The 27,119-nt window shown below is 38.0% G+C and overlaps 1 long non-coding RNA gene across 1 annotated transcript; it reads right to left on the bottom strand.

Annotated features, from left to right (window-relative positions):
* Positions 1–4,821: 4,821 nt before the first annotated feature.
* Positions 4,822–22,034, bottom strand: LOC117767929. Its single transcript, XR_004614965.1, has 3 exons — positions 22,023–22,034; positions 6,513–6,518; positions 4,822–5,013 (listed from the first exon to the last, which is right to left on the bottom strand). It is a non-coding gene; the product is annotated as an uncharacterized LOC117767929 (long non-coding RNA).
* Positions 22,035–27,119: the final 5,085 nt, after the last annotated feature.

Genomic DNA, 27,119 nt, shown 5'->3' on the forward strand with positions numbered 1-27,119 from the left:
TTCAGAAACTGCAACAGATAAAATAGGAAGTTTTGAGAATAGTGTAAATAGCTCTCATTGTCAGGTCCATGCTCCCTGCCAAAATGGCAAATAGTGGTCTCAGTGAGAGAACGTTGTTTACATGAAAGCTGTCAACCGCTGGTGTTAATCTTCTCTTTGCAGGGAGCAGGATGTGCATGTTTGAATGTATGAATGAGCGGCTGACAACGTCAACAAAGAATGAAATCTCTCTTTAAGTACATGTCTGCTTAATAAACAACATTACATAAGTACTCAATTTAGCTTCGGGCAAAAGCACCAAGTAATTTAAACATAATCTTAGTTTAACGACTGGAGGGATGACTAATCATATTGAAATATCTTTAATCAAATAAGTGTTTTCAGATTTCATAAAGCCCAACACCCTTTTAGACCCTGAAATTAAATAAAATTTGTTTTAATGAAATTAAAAACTTTCAGATATCACCGTTGTTTCTTTTAACAGTGATTATGATCGTTCTATAACATTAACCAAATATTTATGACGATTGTCTTCTTCTCAAGTTCTTTCTGTGCTTAAACCTAACCAGAACTTTATCATAGCATCAATACTTTCTCAAAGGGCTAATTAAGTTCAGATGACATAACTTTCAAAGTCATCTTCGATGTTTTGTCGATGTCTCACAAAAACAAGTTGTTTGCTCGATTTAATCAGAAGAAACAAATGGTAATTAGACAGTGGGCACCCCTGTCATGTGTCTGTCCCAAGACAGAAAGGGTCAGAAATCTGGTATTACAGACACTTTTGGTAAATGGTCTGTATTACAGTGATGACCACTCAAAGCACTTTACAGTACAGTATACCATTCACCCATTCACACAGCACTTTTCTTTTCTATGAGGGGCAATTTTTAGGTTTAGCATCTTGCCTAAGGACACTTCGGCATGCAGATGGGGAAGACTGGGATTGAACTGCCGACCTTCTGGTTGGAGGACAGCCGCTCTACCCCTCAGCCACAGCCCGGACTGAAAGAGCAATTGGATCCAAAATATCAATACTGCAACCAAAAACTCCATTCTACTTAATCAAATGTCTTTTCTGCATCTGTTGCTGCTATCACTGTGGGCGAGTTGTCATTATGCCAATGTGAAATAACATTGCAAAAATCTTCTTGCATAAACCCAGTCTTGTCTAGATGAATTCGACCCTGTATAACTGTATCTAGCTGCTGCACCAGCACCTTGAAAATATTTTGTAATCAACATTCAAAAGAGATACAGGTCTCATGCTGGAGAGCAGTGGATCTTGTCAACAGCTGAATCTCTATCACTTTTCCTGTTTAATTATTAAGTTATCTTTTAAAGATTGTTGTGAATAACTATTTGACATCTTTATTCCACCACTATAATGAAAGATGATAACATTTTTAGTTGAGTAGAATGTCTTACAGCTAACAGTAGCCATTCACTGCTCCTCAGCTTTGTTCAGCAGCTTTGACTTGTCCCTGCTCCTGAATTAGCTTGCCCTCAGTTACAGTGAAGTCTGCTCCTATGGACGAGAAAGCAGCCTTGGCCGGCCACCCGCAGCCTTTCACATGGACATGTTACTGTGATCCCTAACTGGAGGCAGCAGAGCAAGACGCTGCATCTATTCAGCAGAGAGTCAGGCTTTTGATTTGGTTCATGGGGATCACTTCTAACTGCAGACAAGCATTAACACTGAGTGGGTCGTCATCTTTGACTTGATCAACCAATGATAGGGGAGCAGCGGCGCTCCAGCTTTCAAATGAGCTGAAGTAAAAAGGGTCTCTGTGCCACCAGTGCCCAGCTGAATCAAAATGTTGTCTTTTATTCCAAACCCATTAGCAACCTCCCGACACATGCTATAATAAAAATACACATTTATTTTGGTCAAAATGGGATGAAAACAGCACTTCAAAGCTCTTGGAGATTGAAGTATCAATTTGGATGTTTCATTTTTTCCCCTCTTTCATTGCATTGGTGTGGTGTTGGTCATGAGGAGACCTACTCACAAAGCCCAGGATTGTCCATTCAGTAAGATGATTTTTTAATGAAGAGATATCATTTCTTCCATTAATGCTCAGACTTGGATGTGTAAGTGTGTGTGTGTGTGTGTGTGTGTGTGTGTGTGTGTGTGTGATTCAGCCAGATGCCAGTCAAAAGATACTGAAAGTAGGCTAATGGGCTTTGCTCATAGAACATCATTTTTAACTGTTAATTTCACTGTGACTTCAAACAAAACAGGAGTAGTGCACTCGCTCTCTCTCTCTCTCTCTCTCTCTCTCTCTCTCTCTCTCTCTCTCTCTATATATATATATATATATATAGAGATATATATGAGTGTGTGTGTGGAAACAATTTTGTCATGTATAGAGCTACTACTGAATTTATTTCCCCAAAACCCTGTTCTGTCTGACCATTTTCTAATTACATTTGAAGAGGAAAGTAAGAACAACCACCTCCTCCCTATGAACAGCACAGATACATTGCCTAGTTCAGAAACCATAGAACCACCTGTAGCACCAGATTTATATTTGGACCACTTTCCTCAATAGATCTTTCTGAACTGACTTCTCTAGTTTCGTCCTCTAAACCAACAACTTGTCTATTAGACTCTGTCCCAACTAGACTTTTTAAGGAGGTTTTTCCTATGATTGACATATTAAATTCAGTATTAAATCAGATTAATATGTCTCCTTAAAAAGCCCACTCTTGATCCAGATCTTTTAGCTAATTATAGACCCATATCAAATCGAATGCAAGATTCTATAAGATCATGGCGGTAAAACTGCTCAGTAATCCAAAGCAAATTGTTTTATTTAATACTATCTATTGTGCACACACACAGTTTAAAAACTGAAATTGAACTCTTGATAAATCAAAAGATCTTTGACTTGACACCCAATAATGACTCTTTTATTTATATAGGACGTTGTATCAAGGCAGTTAATAATGAAGGTGGTTCTGATTCATAAAAGATTCCAAGCTGCCTCAAAGGGAAGCCAGGAGAAAGACACACTAAATAATAAATTATTTGCCTTTTGCTCCAAAAGTATTATCCAGCTAGAGAGACACTGATCTATGCTCACACATGATTCTGTCTAATGTGTTTTCAATTTTGCTGAAAATCTGCTCTTGAAGTCAGGAATCAGATCCATAAATTCTATCTCTTTTATTACTCTGAATCGTTTGGTGTTGTAATATAATTTAATCAATTTCTATTAATTATTCCTACATCATTACTACAATACTGGAAGAAAGCAATTCTGCATTTTGCGTTAGAACAAGGCAATACCAAAAACAGCAGTTGGAGGTTTTTCTTAACTGCAGCAATATGTGAATCTCCTTGAAGCTGCATTTTCACAGTTCCAGGCTGTGGTAGTGCATATCTTTGAGTCGTCATGTACAACAGCCATTTTAACAGCATCAGGGTGATGTTAGCGTATGTAGCTTCAAGTCCCACTGGGTCTAATTCAACACTTGTTTGTGGCACTGTGGCACCTGGAGACCAGCAGTTGGATGTCTGACATGCTGTTGCCCATGGCTGCTTTCCAGCTCAGCATCAGTTGGGAATCAGCAGCCATGTAAAACAGGCCCATGCGACCTGAAACTTTAATGCAGACACAAAGGCTACCAGGACTGTGCTCATCCCCCATCCCAATGTGCTGTGGGACTCCCTCTATGTCGGAAACACCAGTCAGCATCCCAGAGCTGAGTGTAGCAACTTATGATGGTGTATGTGGTGGTGGACGAGGTAATGAACACAAGGGACTAATTTCAGAACAAGTTAGCCATGTGACAAGATGGGTGTATTTAATGCTACTAGCTCCCTCATCCACTATACACACACACACACACGCACACACTGCTCCAAGTTTCTGCCTGACTTCCTCCACTACACCACTGGCACTCTTTAAGCAGCATGCAGTTAATTATTGAGGACCTGAAGAGCTGCACAGCTCTTAGCCTGATGCTGTGTGGTTGTTTAATATAGCTCGCCACACACTCTTTACACAAATCACATATGATTCTGCCTTTTCTCTGTATGTCTTTTCTTTGTTGGTCAGAGTAGAGGCAGCAGCCTCTATTCAATTTGCATCATCATAATAACAGCAATTATCATCATCATTATTTGCTGCTTTTGATTTTTGGAGTGAGAGGCAGCGTTGGAATTCAGACGAAATACCAGATTACAAATCCCTCTTCATCATTTTCCCTCTGCATGCCACCTATAGTAAGTGGAGCGTAATGAAAGATTACTATGTCAGGTGCCCAGAGCAGAGGGAGTCATGCTGAGCATTGAAGTCATTTGATAATCTAGCAATTGAATAATGAAAGAACATCATGATTGAGTCAGTTTCTGCCACAATAATTGTAGAAAAGGCTACACAACTTCACCCAATCACATGACTTCACTGTAACATATCCTAAGGATTTTGTATGTTTGACAGAATGAAAAACATACTGATATATTTGATATCCTTACGGTATCAGTGGTAGTTGATAAGGTAGGGAAGGGGTCATCTCCTAGGCTGCATGAATGTGCTCTGTAGATTTCAAGGTCACCTATTCATTTTTATTTGTACAAATAACCCTTTAATGGTGCTATCGATAGGTAGTGAGACAACTGTCAATTAGTTCTGGATCTAATGGTTATATACAGTGGTGTATAAAGTACTTGAAAGCCATACTTGAGTAAAAGTACAGATATCTTACCTGAAAGTGACTCCGGTAAAATGACTTGAGTCAAAGTCTTAAAGTAGCTCATATTAAATGTACTTAAGTATCAAAAGTATCTGGTGTTGAAATGTACTAAAGTACCAAAATTAAAACTGAAAAGTGCTTTTTATAGTAGGCCTATACAGAAACAAAACAACCATAAAATGTTCTCTTCCGGCTTTATTTCAACTGACTGAAAATTCTAACAAAAATATACATATACTGTATAATTTTACAAATTTTGAACCCCAGATGCTGAGGTTCAAATAGTATTGGACTAGTGCATCTGAACTTCTAGGGACAACAAAGAACCAACACACCAGACTAAACAAGTGCCTCTTGTGCCTAAGAACACTAATAGACCACAGTATAACCACTTAAAAATTCTTTAAATATCACTAAACATGGACCTTTCACTTTCTAATCAGTAGCAGGAATGACACACAATGCCCCTTATGATAACTCAGCAAAAGGAAACAAGTTCTAGGCACACAAAATAGGATAGTTTTCCTCTTTTGTTAACAACCTGCACAGTGCTAGTACAGAGAAGAAAAAATCACTGGACACAGTCTAGTTTTGTATTATTTGAAATATACAGAGTAGTTGAGACTTTCTTTCTTTCAAAGTTCTTTTTATTGAATTTCACAATTTTGCACAAACAGCATAAAAGAACCCATAGCACAAAACTTCCACCCCCGAAAAGTCCCCCTCTGTTACTCATTAGGTTAAACCTGCTCCAATGTATATATAGTATTCACATATTTCAAAGTGTAAACAATGAATAAGTCATTATAATTAAAGATGCCTAATAAAGTTCCATTTTTATAAGTATCAGGCGAAGAGGCAAAAGAGACAGGGACAACTATTTAACCTCCCACAGGTAACTGATACCTTTCAGGAATAATTACAATCAGTGACATAAAGGGTCTGGATTAATTTGAACTCTGTAGTTCTGTAGAGAAAGCTTCACAAACAGCTTTCCGATATCCCTTCAAGATTGGCCATAACCAGTACATTTTAGCTAGCTTGTGGAGATGCACCCTATGTACCACTTTGAATTGTGGGAAAGAGGGCCAGGCATAAATGGAGGAGGAATAAGTCTGATGCAATTTCTTAGCCCAAGATCCCTCATTAATTATTATTTGTAAATCTAGTTCCCATGCATTTTTGATAACAGAGGAGGGAGGGCGATCTATTAGGGCAAAACCCTAATGTTGAAGTAATTGCAAATTTGTCTCTTAGATTTGAAGACATGATTGTATCAATTATTTTGTTGGATGGTTTATTGGGAAATTGTGGGACAGACCCTTAATATAATGCCTAATCTTAAGATATATAAAAAATGGGAACCGCAATCAATGTCCCAATTTTTTTTTAAAAGAGGTACATTTGTTGTCTGTTAAGACGTCATTAAAACATATCAGGCCTCTCCCATGGCTGGGAATAAATGGTTGGATGCCACTGATCTACAAAGACACATCTTGTTTTCTGAATTGTAAATAGATTTTGAAAGAGTCTTGGGACTAACATTGGACTATTGTTGACATTGAAGGCATAAATGTGCCAATTAAAGCTGGTAAGGAAACAGAGCCTCTAAGATGTGTCATAACCTCTGGAGGAACTCTGGAGAACTGGGTCTGGACCTTCTCCAGAGGTTTCCTTTCACACATGAACAATACAGATTCTCCATTTAGATGCGTTCACAACGGCAACAAATCCTCTGCAGGATTGAGGTGAGAGGCAGGATGTACCATATTAATTCTCACATGGACAAAGGCATCAGCTCTTATCACCACAGACTCTCTTTAACATCTTTGTTGCTGCCTTGTATGGATATGCCACTGCTTTTACATCTTGAGATATTAGCATTCTTTTGTTGTTTATTATTTTTTATTTATACGTCTTTCATGTTTTAGAAGCGCCATCAACACCCCAAATTGCTTTCGTTTCTTCGTTCCTCCTTCTGTGTTTTTACATGAGCTCCACTGGAGTTTCTGCAGACTTAATACTGGGGGCAAGGTGGATAAAGTCTGCAAAAACTCTGGAGGCTATCACTTGGACATTTGTGTTCATACAAGTGGCCTCTGTGGAGAAACTCCGCTGGAAGCAGCTTAATAATGTCGGAAATATCTCTGTCATATTCTACTCAAAGTAGGTAATGTTTGCCATTCCAAATATGTGATGATATTATTGTGTCCAACTTTTTGAAATAGGTACTGGAAATAAATGTAGGCAAATATCCGGGAAACTACCTTGGGATCACCAAAATATTTTTTTACAGCAATAACTCCTACCTACTACTACCTATCAGTGAGATGAAGAGGGGAGACCAATTTGTCAAATCTTGTTTGGTTTGTGTTAAGATGTTTTCAAAATTTGGCTTAAAAAGGTCTGAAAAATTCTTCACTATTTCTCTAAAGTAAAGCTGTCCATTATCATTTTAAAAGGCAACCTAATACTCTCAAGTGTTGAAATGTCCAGACTTTTGGAAACAACTTGCTTTCATGCAGGTTCAATCTATTGCCTGGAATCTCTCCAAATGGTTGAAATAGATTAAAGACTAAATAAATCATAGTCTCCGTTTGAGACACATAGAGGGGTAGATCATCAGCATAGAAGGATACTAAGAGTTCCATTCTCCCGCTATTCATGCCCGGTATGGAATTATTAGGTCTTAGAACTGAAGCCAGGGGCTTAATGGCCCAGAGAAACAAGAGTTTTCAGAGGTGAGCCATTGCTAGTTCCTCAGTCCAAATCAAATGGCTTGGAGTAGAAGCTGTTCTAAGTTGTTAGTCAAGACCATAGCTGAGGGGTTGGGGTACAATAGTTGGAGCCAAGATATTAATGTTTTCCTAAATCCAAATCTTGCTAAAGCCTTGAAGAGGTATTCCCATTCTACTCTGTCAAATGCCTTCTCAGTATTCATGGAAAGAAGGCATTCTGGAGCATTTTGCCAGGGTAAATATAATGCTTTAAACAACCGGCTCACACTGGAAAAAAAGAGAGTGCTTTCGTTTAACAAAATGCCTGTTTGGTCTTGAGATATAAGACTGGGCTAAACCTCTTCTAACCTGTATAGTGTTTTGGCTAGTATTTTGTAGGTAGCAAAAATATTGGTCAGTAGGATGCACAGTCTAAGAGATCTTTGTTCTTTTTTGCCAATAATGCTGTAAGCACCTGGTTTAGGATGGTTGGGGGGTCCGGATTTTAGTGAGTCTGAGAACATGACTGGCAAAATAGGGGTAAGCTGTGTAGGAAATATGGCAACTTTAGATTTTCATTCAATCACTCATGGCTTCTAAAAGGGATAGTTCACCGAAAAATTTAAATTCACTCATCATCTATACTCACCACTATGCCGATGGAGGGGTGGGTGAAGTGTTTGAGTCCAAAAAACAGTTCTGGGGTCTCAGGGGTAAACTTTGTTGCAGCAGAATCCAATACAATTGAAGTCAATGGTGACCTACACTTCAGACGTTATAAAACAACAGAAAAAACATAACATACCTCTATACTGCTCGTGTGGTGTCATCCAAGTGTCCACAGTTTCTAAAGACCAACTGAAGGAAAACTTGACCAAACCACTGGGCAATAATCACTGGGCCAATTGCACTTTTGCATGATTAAAATAAAATACAGTTTGTCTCTGATAAAACACCGATATGCTACTGCTTTCAACTGTCGATTTTAGACTATATTTAACCAATAAACTCAAGGCAAGTTGTTGTATCATCTGTGCTTGTTAATATGAGCAACAGGTGGATCAGCTGATAGATACCAATTTAATAAGTTTACAATTGGGTTTGACTACTGGTGATCCATTCTAAGAAATCCTATTCAACTTCACTAAATACCAATTTACTTACATTTCCTTTCATTATTTGAGGTATTAATAGTAATTGTTTCATATTTGACTTATAATAGCTATTTTTGTTATGAAAAATATTCAAAAGCATGGACAATATGATGTGGCGATAAAATGTCCTTAATTTTTCATAAAAGACTAGAGCAGCCCTGGATGTATCTACTTTACTCTGCAAAATATTCCTGAACAATTACATCACAATTGTTTTTCATCCTATTTACAGTGACCTGTATCTGCCAATCTGATTTGAAGTCCAATGAATTAACAGTTTTGTTAACTCATACAGAAACTTCTTTAAGATGGAAATTTCATTAAAAATCTACAAGGCCTTCCCAGTCTCTTTAACTTTTTCAACCCCTGTGACCAGCAAAAAACATTTGTCATTGTCAACAAAGTTATCTTATCTTACCCAGGGGCAGTCAGACCCACTCCATAGAATTAGACCAAACAGGACCTGAACAGACCCAGACAGAGAGAACAGCGATACTGGCAGCTTTGATGATTCTTGAATCAACCAGCAGCTGCACTTAAAAACAGCAATGCATGTAATTGTCCCAGCACTCCACATGTCTCATTCTGTCTGAAGATGATAAAAATCTGTTGGAGATCTGCTCTGATCATCTTGATCCCCTCAGATATTAGACACTGTAGACAGGTTGACTCATATTGTCTCAGATACAATGAATCCAGTGGATGAAACCCTTACCACGATAGTACGATATATAGATACTTTATTGATCCCAAGGGATATTTTGGCATTCAATAGCACATAAAACAGTCAAACACAAGAGCATAAGAATAATAAAAAGTCAAGAATAAGTACATATTATCTGCAGTGAAATTATAGTCTAGCCACCAGAACTACTACAAAGCTGTCACTGTAAGAAAGTATGTGCTAATAGAGATATTGACAATACAGATATTTTAAGTATAAGATGATTGAAAATTTAAGGTGAGATAAGGACAATAAGGTAACAAAAGTAACCAAGCCTGAGTGCTGAAACCACATAGAACCACAGATTAAAACATTTAAAAATGAAACAATACAAAGGTTGTTCATGCGACTAACATAGCCTGTCAATTATGGTACAGCAGAGGTGAAGTTTAAATTTATAAAGAGAATAGCATTATGGCAAACTGCACCACAATAGTACACACAAAGCCATAACCTCACCCCTCTAATGTTAGTTGATTCAGCTCCTGCTCGTCGGTGGGTCCAAAGCAAAAACAAATGTGCTACACACAAGTGTAAAAGAAGAAGTCAACAAACATATCTATGCCGACTTGTGCTCGTTCACCTATAAGCTCAGAGAAGCGTAATTCCAGTTTTACCCTTTTGCATCACTTCTCCATCCAGTGTGGTAAAAATAAATAAATAATCAACACAACACAATTCCAGGCAAAAAGCTTGTAGCCTGGAGGCATGTCCTACAGATGTGCTTGCTTCCAGAGGGACAATAAACGTGCATGCTTGAATGTCTGTTTGTGTGTGTTTGTCTCTGAGGGTTGTGCTGTCTGTCTCATGTTTTAACCAGATATGACACCTAGTCTTTTCTAATCAGTGTTTTCAGGAGCTGCTGGCTCAAACAACTAAATGATTCTGCTTTTGATTTGATATGCATTTTGTATATATATTGTGCATATATAATAAATTGTTATATAAAATTATTCTCTTCTTATTATATATATATATATATTATAAAAAGGTAAAAATATGACAGAAACAAGCATACAGCCTCCAAAAGGAAGAGAATCTTTAATGTTGCATTTAGAGTAAATCAAGCAGGCAGAGAGACACGCAGACGCTCCCCTGTGACCTGAACGGGGAGTCACAAGAGAATACCCATGCGAGCTGCTCTCCACTAAATGCACTCTCATATTAATATTTTAAAACCACCCATAATGTTGCTGGTGAAAAAAAAGGAGGGATCCACAAGGAGGAGGACACATACATCAATTTGACCACGGCCCTCACTCTAGGAACGTGAAATAGGGGGATATTTTGCCATTAGATTAAATAGTTCATTGTGCCAGCATCTCAGAAACATATAAACCACCGAACCACCTCTCTCTTTCTCGGTCACGCACACACACATGCACTCACACACACTCACATACAATACAAAGATGCATCATCTGCCACTGCTCAGTGCGAATTGAGCCACACCTTGATGTGAGCAGGAAAACACAGGCTCTTTTTTTAAGGATCTCTTATGGTCTCAACAAACACCACTGTTATCTTCTGATTAAATGATACTTAGCATTCAGCATATTAATACAAACATAACTCTTATATTTCCATGAAGCCTGATTGTGTTCTTGTGGCTTTTAATTTAAAGCACAGTGACTGTGAGGATTTAAAATTAAGTTTTTATGTTTTTGTTTTTCTAAAACAAAATCCACAGTCAGATCTGTGCACTGCTCATTTAAATAGAATGATATGAGATGAATGATGAAAAAATCTATCATAACATGTTGATGTCTGTTTAACATTAAAATGTTCCCTTAATATGTTTGAAAAAATATATATGAACACGTGTCTTTAGTAAAGTAACATCAGTGATAATTGTATCACTTTACCTGTCAGCATTTATGTGCTGAAATAGTTGTTATTACACATGACAATGATACTGCGCTTCAAATGAAGGACACCACTGTTTTACCACTGTTAGTTAACTAAGCCCAGCTTAGTAATCAAAACCAGTTATTAATAATTGAAATAATGGTTATTATAACAACTGCTAATACTAAAAAAATGTGGGGCAGCTAATGTCTAGTTTTCTGGTTGTGTTGGCCCTCATTCATCACCTTGCTGGATAGTTACTTTTACACATGTTTCATGTGAAATTCATTAGCATATCATTGACGGTGACCGTAATTGTTTAATGAGTCATTAATAACTAACACAATAATTAGCATCGGTGGCATAATTATGTGTAGTGGGAGCAGCATTTTGTTTTGAATAATTATCACCATTGACAGCCTTTTCCACAAACAAGCAGAACCCTGAGAGGCGGTGGAGGGTGTACACAAACCGCTGCTGGAAACACAAACAACACACTCAACCTGAGGAACAACATGACTAAACACAGCACACAAATAACACACAGTCACAAACACGCTGAACCTGGTTCAGGGCGAGAGTCAGAATATTACAAATAATGAGGTCATGAATACAAACCAGCGCCCCCAGCCAGCCTGACTACTTAAACAAGACATTTTTAAAAAGTGTGATATTTTCTACAACAACCTTGCTTAATTTAATTGTTTTTCATTTCTTTAAAATGTATTATATGTAAGCAGAATTGTATATTTAAGCCCTCTCCACACACACACACACACACACACACACACTCCAATCCTATGATGTCCTGTACATTTGATCACATTTTGATGAAAATGTTCAACCTTTTTAGTAAAACAATTACCATCTCCCACTTTACATTATAGATGGGAAACTGCTCCTAAACCCACAATATTTCCAAAATATATGTTATCATATATATTTCCAGTGTCTATTAAATGTTCAGTACTGGAGTGGATGCATTAATAAAAGTCATATTTCTTCATTTCCATATAAACATTTGAAGAGAATCAGTTAAAATAAAAAATATAACATACATGAATAAACCATTAAATGTAATATACACATTCATGAACAGAACATACAAAGTCAAGCACAGAAAAAACACCTTATGGAAACAATGGAATGAATTAAGGGGCATGAAAACAGAGTGTACATAGGTTGCCTCTATAAAGCCTGAAGGACCTGGTTGGTTTTTGCAGCGCTGTGTGCTCTGAGAATGTGGAATTTATTGACTGTCTAGGACAAAAACATGTCTTGGAAAATAGAAAGGACATTTAGTGAAGGAAGGCTGTACTGTAAACAGATGAATGCAAACACCAGCATGTTGGCTGAGCAGACAAAGACATTGGAAACATTCTATAAAACCCACAGCACTTGAGCTCAGTCTGTCTGCTATCTGCCTCCTCTCCTCTGAAACACAATTATGTGACCATTGGCAAACACTGGCGCCAAACACAGCCATTTTTCCTCCTTGCCACCAGATGGTTCCATTGAGAATAGATACACGCTGTTTGTCTTCTACTTAGAGCTGGGGTCGTAATGGAGTCGCTAATGATTATAAAACACCTGCTCTGAAAATAAAACAAACAGAAACACTGGCCAGGCCCAAGAGCTAAATACCTATGTGATCAGGTTGAAAAGGTGCTGTGCTTGTGCTCGGCTGGTACTTATCCAGGGACACAAACCCTCAGCAGATGTCCCACCTATAGAGGTAAGAGGCTGCAACCTCATCCACAAAAAGCAGACATGCACACAGTCAGTCTCTGTGATAGCTAATTGGCTGTTTGCTCAATGGAGAAAAAGGCTTGTTTCCACAAAGGGGTCATGTCTATGATGGTCTGTGGTCTCTTCTGATGCCAGACTATAAGGTTTCATGTGGTTTGTAGGTTACCCGTGCCCCATGGCTGCCTTAAAATGGAAATGTTTGTACAGTGGTATGACGAGCACAAGGCAGCTGTCGTGAGGGGAATAGAGTTGTAACAACAACCAGGAGAGTTCAAGAATAAAATGATCAACAATCATTTCATCTTTTCATATTCAGTTCATTCTTATACTAATGGGTTAATATTTGCAAAATGCCAGGAAACAATCAATAATTTCAAAGCACATCCCTATCTATAATATATATTTCAGTGTGCCTGCTTTGTTAACCCTCTCTGCAGGCCAGTAATCCTAATTGTAATAGAAACTTAAATAATGATTTTCCACCCAAAATTTTAATTCATCTGGACTGTTATTACTATGGTAAAAAATATATATATTATATAATATCACATAAAACATATGATATAGTTTAAAGGCACAATTCATAATTTAAAAAGTAAACCAACATGTTGCCTGTTAATACTCTGACTACTACAAGGCAAACACCAAATTTGAATAAACAATTTTGATATTATTGGAAGAGCAGGTGTATCTGAGCACCCATTAGCGCTGTCACACTGGTGACCCTGGAGAACACTTTATGATCAATATGAGTAAAATCAGATGAATGTGACTCAAAGAATTAGCAATGATAAATGTAAAGACATGACTTTTTTTTATTTGGTGGTGGTGGTGTAAAAGTAAATTCTTCTACATTTTTTATATTTTTTTCCTCCCAGTTGCTGTGTGAACAACAGTGATTAAATGTGTAGTGTTTCCTTTTAATTTCACAAAATGTCTTCTTTATGAATTTAATTAAAGATGTAACACCACATGCAACAATACTTATCATATGCAATTTTACGTATATAAATAAAGAAAACTTTAAATACATTTACTAAAATGAAACCATTCAAAGGGATGTTTCCCACCTGTTGTGGAAAAAAGTCAAACAATGTCACAATGTACTAATGTAATGGTGGTTTTCCCCTTGTTACACAAGAATCACCTCAATACAGTCTGGCAGTGTGAAGATGCCTTTGGAACAATGTTTAAACCATGATGTAATTGCACAGTTTACTGAAAAGCTAAATGAGAAAACTTCACACAATTATGGAGGCTACTTAAACATTTTGGGGGGGTTGGGTTGCACTGATGGAGTCTTGACTTATGATCTCAGTATTTCTACACAGCATGGTGATTCCATGTGATTATCTTCATCTTCTTCCTCAGTAATTGTCAGAGTTTAGTTACATTTGAGTATGTGTTAACATACTCAAATGTATGTGTGTCAAATATATATATATATATATATTTTGACTGGTCAAATTAAGATTTGTAGTAGGCTATATTGTCCCAATTTTTTAATTATTCAAAATGTGTTTGTGTGCATTTAAAAACAATTTTGATATTGATATTCAATTATATAATATCATCAAAATAATATTAAAATGAATGTTTTACACGGAATTGTACAGAAACTGAATTTGATGGCCGAAGAAAACATGAAACTGTTTGAAATCATCCGGATTTGACATTTATTTCTGAGAAGCCTTTGAATATCTTTTGTGGCTGAAAACAAAGCCTCCCTGGTGTCTGTAACCGTGAAACATACAGATTATCAGGCTGTAAATCTGCATGTGGGTGGGGGTGGGGTGGTGCTGGAGCTTCCCCTCCCCTCCAGTCTTCAACATCTCAATCACGTCTCCAGGGCCCCGCCCCTTTGTATTAGCCCCCAGAAAGTGATGGACATCCTTTCACTGGCTGCCTGACCTCTAGTAATCCTGTTTCACAGACCAGCTCCCTGCTGAAGCCAACACAATGGCAGGCGCTCAGCCTCCTCCCAGTCGATATTCCGACAGACTTGATCGAGCAAATTAGTATCCTTTGGTAAGGGCATGACCAAAGACCTTTTCAACGCCCTACCAGAATCAATAAAGACCAGTGAACAGCATGTTTCTTTCTTTTTTGTCCTTTAACTTCCCTTCCTTGCCACTGTGTGTGACTTTATCAAGGGTTCAAGCTCTATGTGAGTCTTTCCGACAACCTGCCTACTACAGGTTGAGATCAAAGGTTAAAATGGCTGACAGACGGAGTGTAATCAAGATTTCACCCCTGTTAATAGTAGAGTTGTTACATGATGTGTAACTGAGGCTGGTAACTGAGAAAAAATTATATAAAAGAATTTAACTTAAAGATAATAATAATAATAGTTTAATAGATTGAATTAATTCAATGAGAAAATGTTTTTAGAACAGGTAAATGCAAAAAACAGTACATTTTCTTTTTCACTTTTGTTGATGTTTTCCCCCTTATTGTCATCAATCTCAAGAAAACATTCAGTCTGATATATCTTATTCCTCTGTGCCATAACTGAAACACATCAGTAAGCAACACAGTAACACAATGTTCCTTCATTACCATATTCTCTCTCTCTCTCTCTCTCTCTCTCTCTCTCTCTCACTCACTCACTCACTCACTCAATCACTCACTCACTCACTCACTCACACATACACACACACACACAGAGGGAGAGAGAGTGAGAGAGTCCTGTTGCTACAAATACGACTGCACCAACAGTGGTCCCTCCTGATTTAGTCATATTTGTCAAAAAATTACAGTGGCCAGCTGTTTTAATATATAACAAAGACTTAAAATATCAACAACAATAATAATAATAATAATAATAATAATAAATAGACTGTATGACACACTTTCATTTTAAAAAATGTCACTGACCTGATCATTTAAAAGGCAACGTATAAACTGTCTTCCTTTTTAAGCATCTATGTTTTAATTGTATTGTCTATATCTGCGTCTGAACAAATGCACACAGTGGCTTGTGTTTTCCACTGTTTTTCCACTTACTGTATTTACTAATTCCAGAAATCTGTCTGTCTGTTTTTCTGTTTTTATATGAAACACATATCTCAAGGACCGCTCATTTTATCTGCTTCAATCAATCAATCAATCAAATTTTATTTGTATAGCCCATATTCACAAATCACAATTTGTCTCATAGGGCTTTAACATGGTGTGACATCCTCTGCCCTTAACCCTCAACAAGAGTAAGGAAAAAATACTTAAAAAACCTTTTAACAGGGAAAAAAGAAGGTAGAAACCTCAGAGAGAGCCACATGTGAGGATCCCTCTCCCAGGACGGACAGAAGTGCAATGGATGTCAAGTGTAAAGGAGAACATCAAGATAAAGGTTTTAGCAGCTTCACAAGTATCATGTGTAAAGAGCCCAGGGCAGTGTTGAATTTGATGCGATTTGGATACACAATATGTTCAATATATATAAACTTTGATAAACAGGCCCCCAGTGCTATGTAGCAATGGATGCTGGGAGTCATCTACCTAAGTGACAGTCTTCAACAGTGAGCATGTTCATGACAACTTCAACTGATTCTCCAGTTCAGTGTTCTGTGTACTGAGGTGAGCGTCACTGAACTTTGACTAAACAGGTAAACAGCTCTCTCTGCAGCAGCGGTGGCTCTTTACTTGTCTCAGCTTAACAGGTCACTAGTGGTGGTGGACTAGTGGTAGAAAAGACAAACATCAGACTGGAAGGTCACTGGTTTGAGGCCATGGACTGACAAAAACATCCCTGGATATGGACCAGACCTGGATCTGTTCAAGTCAAAGAGGACTCTCCCTACCCCACTGCCTAAGTGCCCCTGAGCAAGGCATTCTATACAGGGAGGTTTAGAACAAGCACTGCACTACTTAAAATTAATTCATTAATTTCCCTTTATTGTCTTTTTTTTGCCTCACATTTCTGCTCTATGTTCTTTTCCCATATACTACATTGTATTCATGATTGTTACTGCACGTAAAAGTGTAATGACAGCACAAAGGGTCATACCTGGATAAGGTTACAGCATTTACCCCATTTCTATTAATAAAATATATTTGTAAACGAGGGACAGGAATTCGCATTGTAGAATTATTATTGGTATATTTTGTTGTGAACTCAAACATAAATAAAGAAGAAATAAATCAGAAATATTTTTAGACAGCTGCAACAATGACGTCTCTGCTGTCCAAGGCATCATGTTTCACATGGCAACAACTAGAAAATTAGTGATGTGACCGCCTCTTCTTCTTCTTTCACATATTTATTGCAAAAAGTGAGGGTAATGACACACCCACACAAAATACCTAGAAAGCTTCATGTAAAAATATGGCCTGCACTGAAAGTGTATTCCAGCCCTCTTTTCTCCACATGGTGTCATGGGGATTGAGGAGTCACCAGTTTCACAGTAAACCCTGGTAAAACTCAGAAAAAGTTGGATGTCAAAGAGTACGACGGGAAACCTGATCAAGGTCACCTAATCTGAATAATAATAATAAGGATAATAGCAATAATAACAAATATTTGTGTGACCTGAAATATGCAAATATTATTTCTCAGAGCACAGACAACAATACCAGATACAGTTCTGATTGTTTGCCTTCTCTATCGGGTCTAATCATTTAAAAAAAAAAATTAATAATACAAAATAAAAAAATAAATATATATATAATGAAATTGTTATTCTGTTGCATTAATGTAACTGTATAAAGTCTGAAACGCACAGGCATCAGCATCAAATTAAACCCCATCCCCCTCTACCTTCCTCTCTTATTCATTTTCACTCAACTTTTTATGGATAAATATAACCCTGTGTAAATGAACTGTGCCTGCTGTAAATTTATACTGTTGTTATAAATTTGGCTTATTACTACCAGTTTCCTTGGCAGAGATGTATCTCTTTCATTTTAGGTAACATTAATTACATTGAGCCCATATAACCAACACAACCTTTTCAGCATCCCCACCAATCTATAATTGTACATTTTTAAGAGTAGTGCATGCATAATTTTACTTGGCACTGTACATAGCACTCTATCAGTAAACCCTCTGCTGTTGTTGCAAAAATATTTCAGTGTTAATTAACACTCTGAACCAGCCAACATGCCTCGATTATCATACACAGACAAAAGGTACTCTGCATTTTGTGTAAGATGGTGAGGTGACACAATGCATCAATGAGCAACACCGGTTTCTGATCACGTTTAGACACAAAGCTTTTGATTGTGAAGAGGAGCAGGTGTCATAATGTCTATTTTTTAACATATCTTTTTGCGGTTAAGTCAAATATGACAAACCCTGATAAAGCACAACTCCCACACTGTGTGATGATGTGATTGGGCTTCATGAGTCAAAGTTCATATCATCACCATGTCACATGGAAACCAAATTAGTCATTTGACTCCCCTGAATAAAAAGACATTTTAAAATAATGATCATTACTTTTGATATGAGCTAAAACAGGCTCTGTTCTTGGATAAAGGGACCATGGTAAAGCTGATGTATTGAAACAAGTTCTCAAAACTAATGATGCTTTCAGGGGGACCAATTACACATACTCTGGGTTCCTTGACACATTTATGACACTAAGATCCTCCCATCCCGCTGCTCTGCTCTTTTGTCCCTTCAGGAATGTCTCTCAATTGTCAATACTCAATAATTACCAGCTGGACCCCATGGAGGGTTGTCTGTTCAGGCAGATGTTAGGACACTCCACAACAGGTCACTAACTGGCTCCACTCAGTATTGCCCCCCACCTATACAACTATATCAAAAAACTACGCAATAGGACCCAAAGAGCAGAGAGGGAATGGTTTTCTCTGGTAATGGGGGGTACAGGATATTTCCTCCTCACTTTACAGAATCCCTTTTGTAATTCCCAATATTTTTATTGTTTTAGGTTGACCTCTAACTGTCCAGCAGCTAAAATCCAGAAGAAAGAAGTATGTTGATACATTTTTTGTCACCTTCAGTTATTACCGTGATCTTTACATTACATATCATTTAGCTGACACTTTTATCCAAAGCAACTTCCAATAACCATTAGGGGCAATTCTGGGGCTCGGCCTAAGGACACTTCGGCATGCAGATTGGAAAGACTGGGATCGAGCCACCGACCATCTGGTAGGAGGACGACCGCTCTACCCCTCAGACACAGATTAAAGAGATGCTAGAATTGAATATTAATTAGAGATAAAGCAGTATAGCAATGTAGTTAACATGCAAATACAACATAAGCTGTTTAAAGACATGAACTTCAGAGAATGGACGAATGTCTGGACTTTCTCCAGAGTTTGCCTTTTACACATGAAGAAGTGCATGTCTAAAGGACAGCAACAAAGCGCAGATCACTGGTTATTACAGTAACATACATGCATAGTAAGCATTGCACTTATATTGGTATTGCTTGATAAATCTCAACAGATTAATACAAGATTTACTGATCTCCAGTATTGACAATGCCAAACCATCCACGGTGATATTAGACGATTCTGAAAACTATTTTTGTTATTCTCCAATAGAACTTACCAATAGATTTGTATGGGAGAGATGGGATTTTATGGATTAAGAAAATAGCAAACATTAAATGTTGGATTGGTATAATATATATGTCTCCTGTATGAAAGGCTGACATGCTCCACGCATCTCACCCTGGCTCCAGACATACATGTAATTCCCACTATTATATTCTACAACTGTTTGACTGTCCATTGGGTATGCTCATGATGCTCCAAAATTCTTAATATTAGGAAGAAATGGTTGATTATGAAATGGTGGACTGATAAGTTATCAAGTACCTCTTTTCCCCTTAAATAACTCAAATATAATTTATTTTTAATGCAAGGACTGTAACTGCATTCCGTTTCTAATCTATTTGGTTAAAATGTATAAAGGTTCTTAATAAAAAAAAACTAAATGAAATGACATTCAAAGGCAGCTCTGAAGGAGCATACCGTTTCTAATATACATAACATTACATTACATTTCATTTAGCTGACGCTTTTATCCAAAGCGACTCACAATAAGTAAAACAAATCTTACAACAATGCCTATGTCTTGTTTTAACTATAATACAGTGTGACCTTTAACAAAGCAGTTGGAGCATGTGGGTTATAAAGGGTATAGTAGCATAGAGGTGTGTCCTGTCCGTGTGCATTGTTGCACTTGGTTGATTCCTGATTGTAAGGCGAATGCCACTGGGTCAGATATTTCAGACAAGCAGCAGGGAATTGACAGTGTTTAGTGGCTGTACTTTGTCACAACAGATAAATGACACCTTTCCCTCTGAGCTGCCATCCTCTGTGAACTCGTCTGCTCTGATGAAGAATCAATAGTGTTACTGCTTCTCACAGGAGGCCAACTATAGACCGATCCCTGCCAGTTTGTCATGCTCTTAGCATTCATGTCAGTATTAGACTTAAGTAAACAAACTGCTATTCCTGCTCACAAATGTCCGTCCATTCATCCATGTTTGCTCCTACTGGGGTCTGGATCATTATTGGAGCAGGTTAAACAAGGTAGCCTAGCAGACCTTCTGTCCAGCCCAAGGTTTTTCAAGCCCAGACTGGATGTATAATTCCTTTAGTAACAGGAATACCTCGATGTATACAGTTCCATAGCAACACAAACAACAGCCTTCAAAATTATCATGCAGCTGAATCAACACACCTGACACAGTTTCTGAAATAGAGTGAACATTAAGGGATAGTTCACCAAAAACTGAGAATTCACAATAGGGTAGCAGCCAAATCCAATACATTTGAGGTAAACGGTGACTCCTTCTTCAAACATAAATAATCAACAGAAGAAAACACAAAATGCCTCCATACTGCTCCTGTGGTGTCATCCAAGTGTTTGTAAGCCCCGGCAATCAAATTCGACTTGTAACGAAGTCATTCACACCAAGTTTTTAGCCTAAATGTCCGCTTTGATCCACGTGCGAACGCGGCTCCAGAGGAGGATATCAGAGGACATTAAGGCCATTTTGACTCAGAGTTAAATGTCGGGGCTTACGGACACTAGGCCTCCATAAAGCTGACAACAGTCAGCTTTATGGAGGCCTTTTGTGTTTTTTTCTGCAGTTTTTTTTTACATTTGAAGAATCCGTCACCAGTTCCTTCAACTGTATTGGATTTGTGCTGCAACACTGTTTACCCCTGAAACTCCAAAAGTGTTTTGTGGACTCAAACACTCCAAACACCCCTCCACCCCTCCACAGCGGTCATTGAGTGGCTAATGAGTGAATTTTCACTTTTGGGTGAACTATCCCTTTATAACCTTCATGGAGTAAGATTTATTACAGAACTGATGTATCAGACTGCACTGGATCAATGTGTACCTAATAAACTGTTCACTGAGTGTTCATGCCGATTCAAAGCAGACATTTAGAATGAATCCTTGGATAAGAACTACAATGGACAATTGCCTTGGCCCCTCTATGAAGCTTATTCCCTGGTGTAGCATAGTTAGGGTCCTCTGTTGGTTTGCATTTATTTGTATTTGCTTCATGAATAAAGATGAAAAGCTGACAAGTGCCTGGGGACATTCTATATGTGTCAATGGCAAAGGTCAAGCACCTATTGTTTACTGGGAGCACTTCTAATCACAAACTGGGCCTGAGTGAACAGCACTCTGCCCAAAGCCAGTGTAGGCATTTTAGGTAATCTGCAAACAAATTACAGTTTACACCAACAAGGGCTGCAATCCTGTAGTACCACACCTTCATATATGTTGGCTGTATTCATCAGCAATACCCTGCTCCTTTTTATTTGAAGACATTGTACATCTTGTTGGCCTGTGCTCTGCAAAGGATTGACAAACAAAACATGTGGAAGCAACATTAGCTTTTGGTTGGAGTGGTGCCTAGCTTTTGTTGTGCCTGTTAATATTTTAAACAAATGTAAGTTTAGTTGTACTCATTCATTTACAATCACATTTCTCCTTTTGAACATGATAAAATACATTTATTTATTTAATGTCTCAAAAAATTATCTCCTTATTGAAACAAATGAATGTAATACTAAAACTAAAGTTTATGTTATAGAAACCATGAACAGGAATAATAGTTAGATTATGACTCTGGTCAGATATTCAATATCAGCTTTTCAGCTTTTTAATGCTCTGTGATATACACACACACATTTTTGTTGGCACTTATACCCTGCCTTAGTTGTGCAAATACCAACAAAATATGTAGATTATACAAACGTGAATGATTTATTCCCTTAATTCATTATTTAATCATTAATGCTTTACTTTATTAATGCTTTATATATATGCCTTCCCATACTGTGCTTTGGCTTGTGCTTTCGATTCAAATTAAGTTGACGTTAACTTTCACTCACTTTTGCTCCACACTACCTTCAAGAAGTTATACCAGTGCTGTCCTGAACATTTTATTGTCCATTTACTGAACAGTATAAGCAGCAACCAAAAGTGCCACTAAGGCTTAAATTTCCTCCCAGCATCCAGTTGAATTTTTACAAGTAAACCTTAACCTACAGAGAAGCTGTGAAGAAAGCAGCCTTGTCCCCATGTCATACCCTGAGATAAAATCAGTTCCCTGTCACATCCATAATCAGCAGTTCGGGAAATAAAAGAAGAAATAAAGAGCCAGAAGAACCCCCTCAGGAGTTTTATCAGAGCCATTCTCTGGACTTGTCTTCTCCCCTAGGAGGGTCAAGAGTGGTGAGCAGCCACTTTCCTTAAGAGGGCAGCCAAACAAACTCAGCTTACAGAGAGCTCTCCAGGGAGCTTAGAGGGACACTCTAAAGAGATCCTAGATTTATTGTCACATCCTGAATAATCCCTGTTGCAGCAGATACAACAATGCAAGTGTTGCAGACTGCCTGTTTTTTCTTAGTTTATGACCACTTTGAACATATTTGTGGCCAGGAAGGGATCTAGATATCATCTTAATATCCCCTCACATTCTTTACATCCCAAAATGTTGGCTCTGGTCATATTGGAGTAAGAATCCATTGTGCACTGGTTTTGAATTTATTTAAAACCCTGTAAATTGGGAGTCTAAAAAATCAGGTGGTGACCTTGGGTCCATTTTCTGCAGGGCAGCGTGCAGTGCCAGTGAATGGCTGGACACAGCGGGGCTTGCAGGCACCTGGCTGGATGGCCCGGGCGCTCTACAATGCTGTCTGGGGGGTAATTACTACAAGGTATTCTTTAAAAAGACCAGATGGGGATGAGGTCCCACCCCACCCCATCATTTACAACAGAAGCCCATTCAATGACATACTTAATCCACCCACCGGTTAGCTCTTTCAGAGACTGCAGTTGTTGTGCTTGTTCCTTTATGCTAATTCTGCCTCACCCCACACCTCCCTCACAAATAGAGAGGCAGAGAGAGAGGGAAAGTGAGAAAGACATAAGTGCCTCAAGGGACTCAAAAAGCATTATTCATTTTCAAATTGTTTCCGCCACAGCAAGTACAGTAACATTTGTACCTCCCCTTCTCTCTTTTCTGTCTCTGCAACCCTGAAGTGCTGCTTGGCCCTTTGACGAAGACTCGCTGAGGGAAGCTGAGTGACTGCAGGGGGAAAATAAAGGCGTAAGGGAGGGAGACCTAGGGGGAGACAGAGACAGAAGCCTTTATAGACAAGGTCAAGTCAGGGTTCAGGGTTCGTGGTGGCACCAGCTGAGGTTGGGGGGGCACCTGTTATTTTGTGTGCACATATCTGTTTCGTTTCCAGCTGGACTCCTCCCCACTCTCCCCCACTTGCTACCCCAATCTAGTTAACCAGGACAGCCCCCAGCAACCCCCTCCTCTCCAGTATCCCCAGAGAATACATAATGAGATCCTCCCTCTTTTTATAGCCATGTTCTCTTCTGCTCATTGCAGGCTAATGTTTCAACACACTGTGGGCTGGAGCTGTGACATGTTCTCATCATGGTTTCCTATCAAGTCCTCAGTACGCAAATAAATAATAATTATGAGATGAAATTAAGAACAACAGCTTTTGGACATTTTTTCAATTTTGAAAAACAGTACAGACAATTTCAATTGTAATGACATTACACTAATACAGTTACTACAATTTACTTAAATTTACTCTATAATTTAATTTACTGAAAGATGTTACCATCCTTACTTTACATTCATAAAACCTTAAACTAAAATGAAGACAATTACTGAACCTTCTTCTGTAATATAAACTGGTATTTACATAGAATAGAATAGAATAAAAGTTTACTCATTATGTGAGTTCTGACAGTCAGTTCAGCTTCACTGAGTTTGAGGTTTTCAGGACCCCATGCAGGCTATTTAAAGATTTGGTGGGAAAGCATTTCTATCAGATCCAGCCACAGTGCAGTTTCTTTTATATATTCATGGTTTGCAGAGGATAATTTGTAATGATTTAGGTGACCTTTTCTCCAGTGCCACATCACTTAAAAATTCACTTTGATAGAAATGATCCCTGAAAAAAAGAGACGAAGAGAGAAACCTTTTTCGCTGCATTCTGCAAAGGTTTTTCCTTCTGCATGTATCTGAAAAAATGTAAATCACTTGGGAGAGTAAAGATGCCTGTAAGAAAACATATAGTGGTTTATTAAATAATACAGAGCTTTTTCTCCAGCCAGGTTATTTGTATTCTGATGATGAATATTTTATTGTTTTCCAAATGCTGTTCTAAAATCAAGCCATAAATGAATATCCATAGTCAGTGTTGCTCTTGACTAGCATTGTATTGTCTGCCAAGTCACTGAGTGCCTCCAAAAAGACTTTTATATGAAAATCAGGGAGCTTGGGATGAAAGGCAGAAATGCAACAGTATCCTGCAAATTTTGTCCTTTGTCTGAGAGGGATTGCTCCATTAGGGAAATTTATGGAAATGCATCCGATTTTACTTTGTTGAACTTTCATTTATGTAGCAATATCATTTTAAAACAGGAACAAAAGTATGTGATTTATTTGGAATTAAGATAAGCAGAGGCAGTTATGCATTTGGATGGGTAATTTTGTGTTCATACAAGGTAGCAAACCTTTTGGCAGCAACTTCCTGTCGTCGGGTAACAAGGGTCATCTTCAATATATCTCCCGCCTCAGTAGCTACCACTGAACAGATGAGAAATATGAAAATGTGGGCTCGGATGACATTTTGAAATGCAACACTACATTTACTGGCAGTAACTAGCCCCTTTCACTCCAGGTACAAGTGGCCTAAACTTGATTTCCACCAGACTTTGCCTAATGAGTGAAAGAGACACTTCTTTTAATGACAATGTGAGCAGAACACAGTTTTACAAAGCTTAAAACCAACGCTTCCAGAATGGGCCCGAAATCCAGCAGGGTATTAAGTTGAACACCAAAGTGCATCATTTGTAAAGGAACGTCTAGGAGAGAGGATGCTATACGAATCTGTCAGATTAATACATTGAAATACCGCATTTGGGTATGGGCATGTGTGGTACTCATTGAGTTTTAAAATGATCTTTTCACAGCAGGAAAATCACTGCATAAAGTAAATTTAATTTTCATTTCAATACAAACAGAAAATCAACTCAAACTGAAATGTTTATTGCAGCAAAAAATGGTTCGTGTTTGGCATCTAGGCTCTGACTTCATCAATCCTACATAGATATAATGGGAGTGATGAGCAAATATTTAGAACCCCCCTGTTGGAGCCTACAGGTGGAGGCTGGGGTGGTGGAGGAGCTATATCAACCAACAGCACTACCAGCAGTGGAAGGCAAGCAAAGGGAGTGATGGGAAATTTTGCAGCTTAAATAGCTCGCCAAATTGGGAGGGTGTGTAATGAGGATTGTGGTGAATATATCACATGATAGGAGCCGCGAGGTGCAGAGTGAAGCATATCACATGAATAGTGCAGCACAGCTCGAGTCGGCTGCATAAACTATAGCTCGCAAGCTTCGCTCCATTTATTTCACTTCATCCAGACTTAAATACACACAGCAATTCCTTTTTATGATCATTTTTTTCTAAAACCAATGGAAATATTGTTTGAAAAGACCTTAAGACCTTTGGGTACATGAGTTTGAGTGTGAGTATCAGCTCTATTAGCAAGGCACAGGCTCTGGGTACATCCAGGTCTTAAAGAACTCCTGGTCCCTTAAGTGGGATCCTCGTGTTGCATGGATTGGACATTGAGGCACCTCTTGATAAGATAATCTTCATCACTTAATTGATAATATCCTCAATATCCTGGCATAAGTAAGTTAGAATCAGTGTTAGTGTAGTCATCATATTTAAAGTAAATGATGTCTCAACTTAAGTGTCTGATTAACATACCAACTGCTCTATGATGAGAGCCTCCCCCTTTTACCTATGATAGACCTTTATGCCAAAGATAGCAATCTCTGTCCATCTTTCCCTAGACATGTGAATAAGAAAAAAGAATTAGGGTGGGTTTTTTAATAATTACATCACAGGAGAATAGGTCCTTAGGATGAGGAGGCTTGGACTGCAACAATAACTAATCTCTACTGTGCTTTCACAAAACACCAGCTAAAATAATTCAATCTGTGTTTTGGATTTAATGGCTAATCTATATTCAAACATTATTCGATTTGCTTATTCTGTTGTATTGCAGCAAGTGATGAATGATGACCAATAATCACCAATAAGTTAAATAGTGAATTTAATTTTAAGAAGGCTCAAATGTTTTGTTTGAAAACAAGTAATCTATTTCATGGATTGCCAACTTAACCTATTGTTCCAGCTTCCTATCTATCACAAATTTTGCCGCAGATGGGTAAATGGAAAAAACATTTCTCATAAATGTTAAGTTGTATCACAAAATGACCCTTATCATGCTACAATATGGTTCAGTTGTCAAGTATAAGCAGAAAGAAATGATGCACAATGTGCTAATGTGAAGTAAGGTGATTCAAATAAAACATGTTAGCTTTTGCAGATTGCACTTGGAAACAGAATAGTTCAGTGCCAATTGCAATCATTCAGCTGTAATTACAAACACAATACTAAATAATGAATAAAACAAAGGAACATTTTTACTCGCCAAGTAACTTTGCCTTCAATAATATTCTTGCAAACTCCTGTTTTTTCCCTTCCTCCTTTTTCTGGTCACAGGCGAGTTCTGGCAGCATGTTCACTGCTGAAAGGTGCTCACCAGATATACAAGCACTAACGCAATACCTTTTATTTCTTAATTGAAGGGAAAAAGTTACATTCAAAGCTGAAATATATACAAGTTAAGACAATTTTATTCTAAGAAGTTTGACCAACTTCTTAG

The sequence above is a fragment of the Hippoglossus hippoglossus genome, chromosome 9 (genome assembly GCF_009819705.1).
Source record: "Hippoglossus hippoglossus isolate fHipHip1 chromosome 9, fHipHip1.pri, whole genome shotgun sequence".
NCBI classification, from domain to species: Eukaryota; Metazoa; Chordata; class Actinopteri; order Pleuronectiformes; family Pleuronectidae; genus Hippoglossus; species Hippoglossus hippoglossus.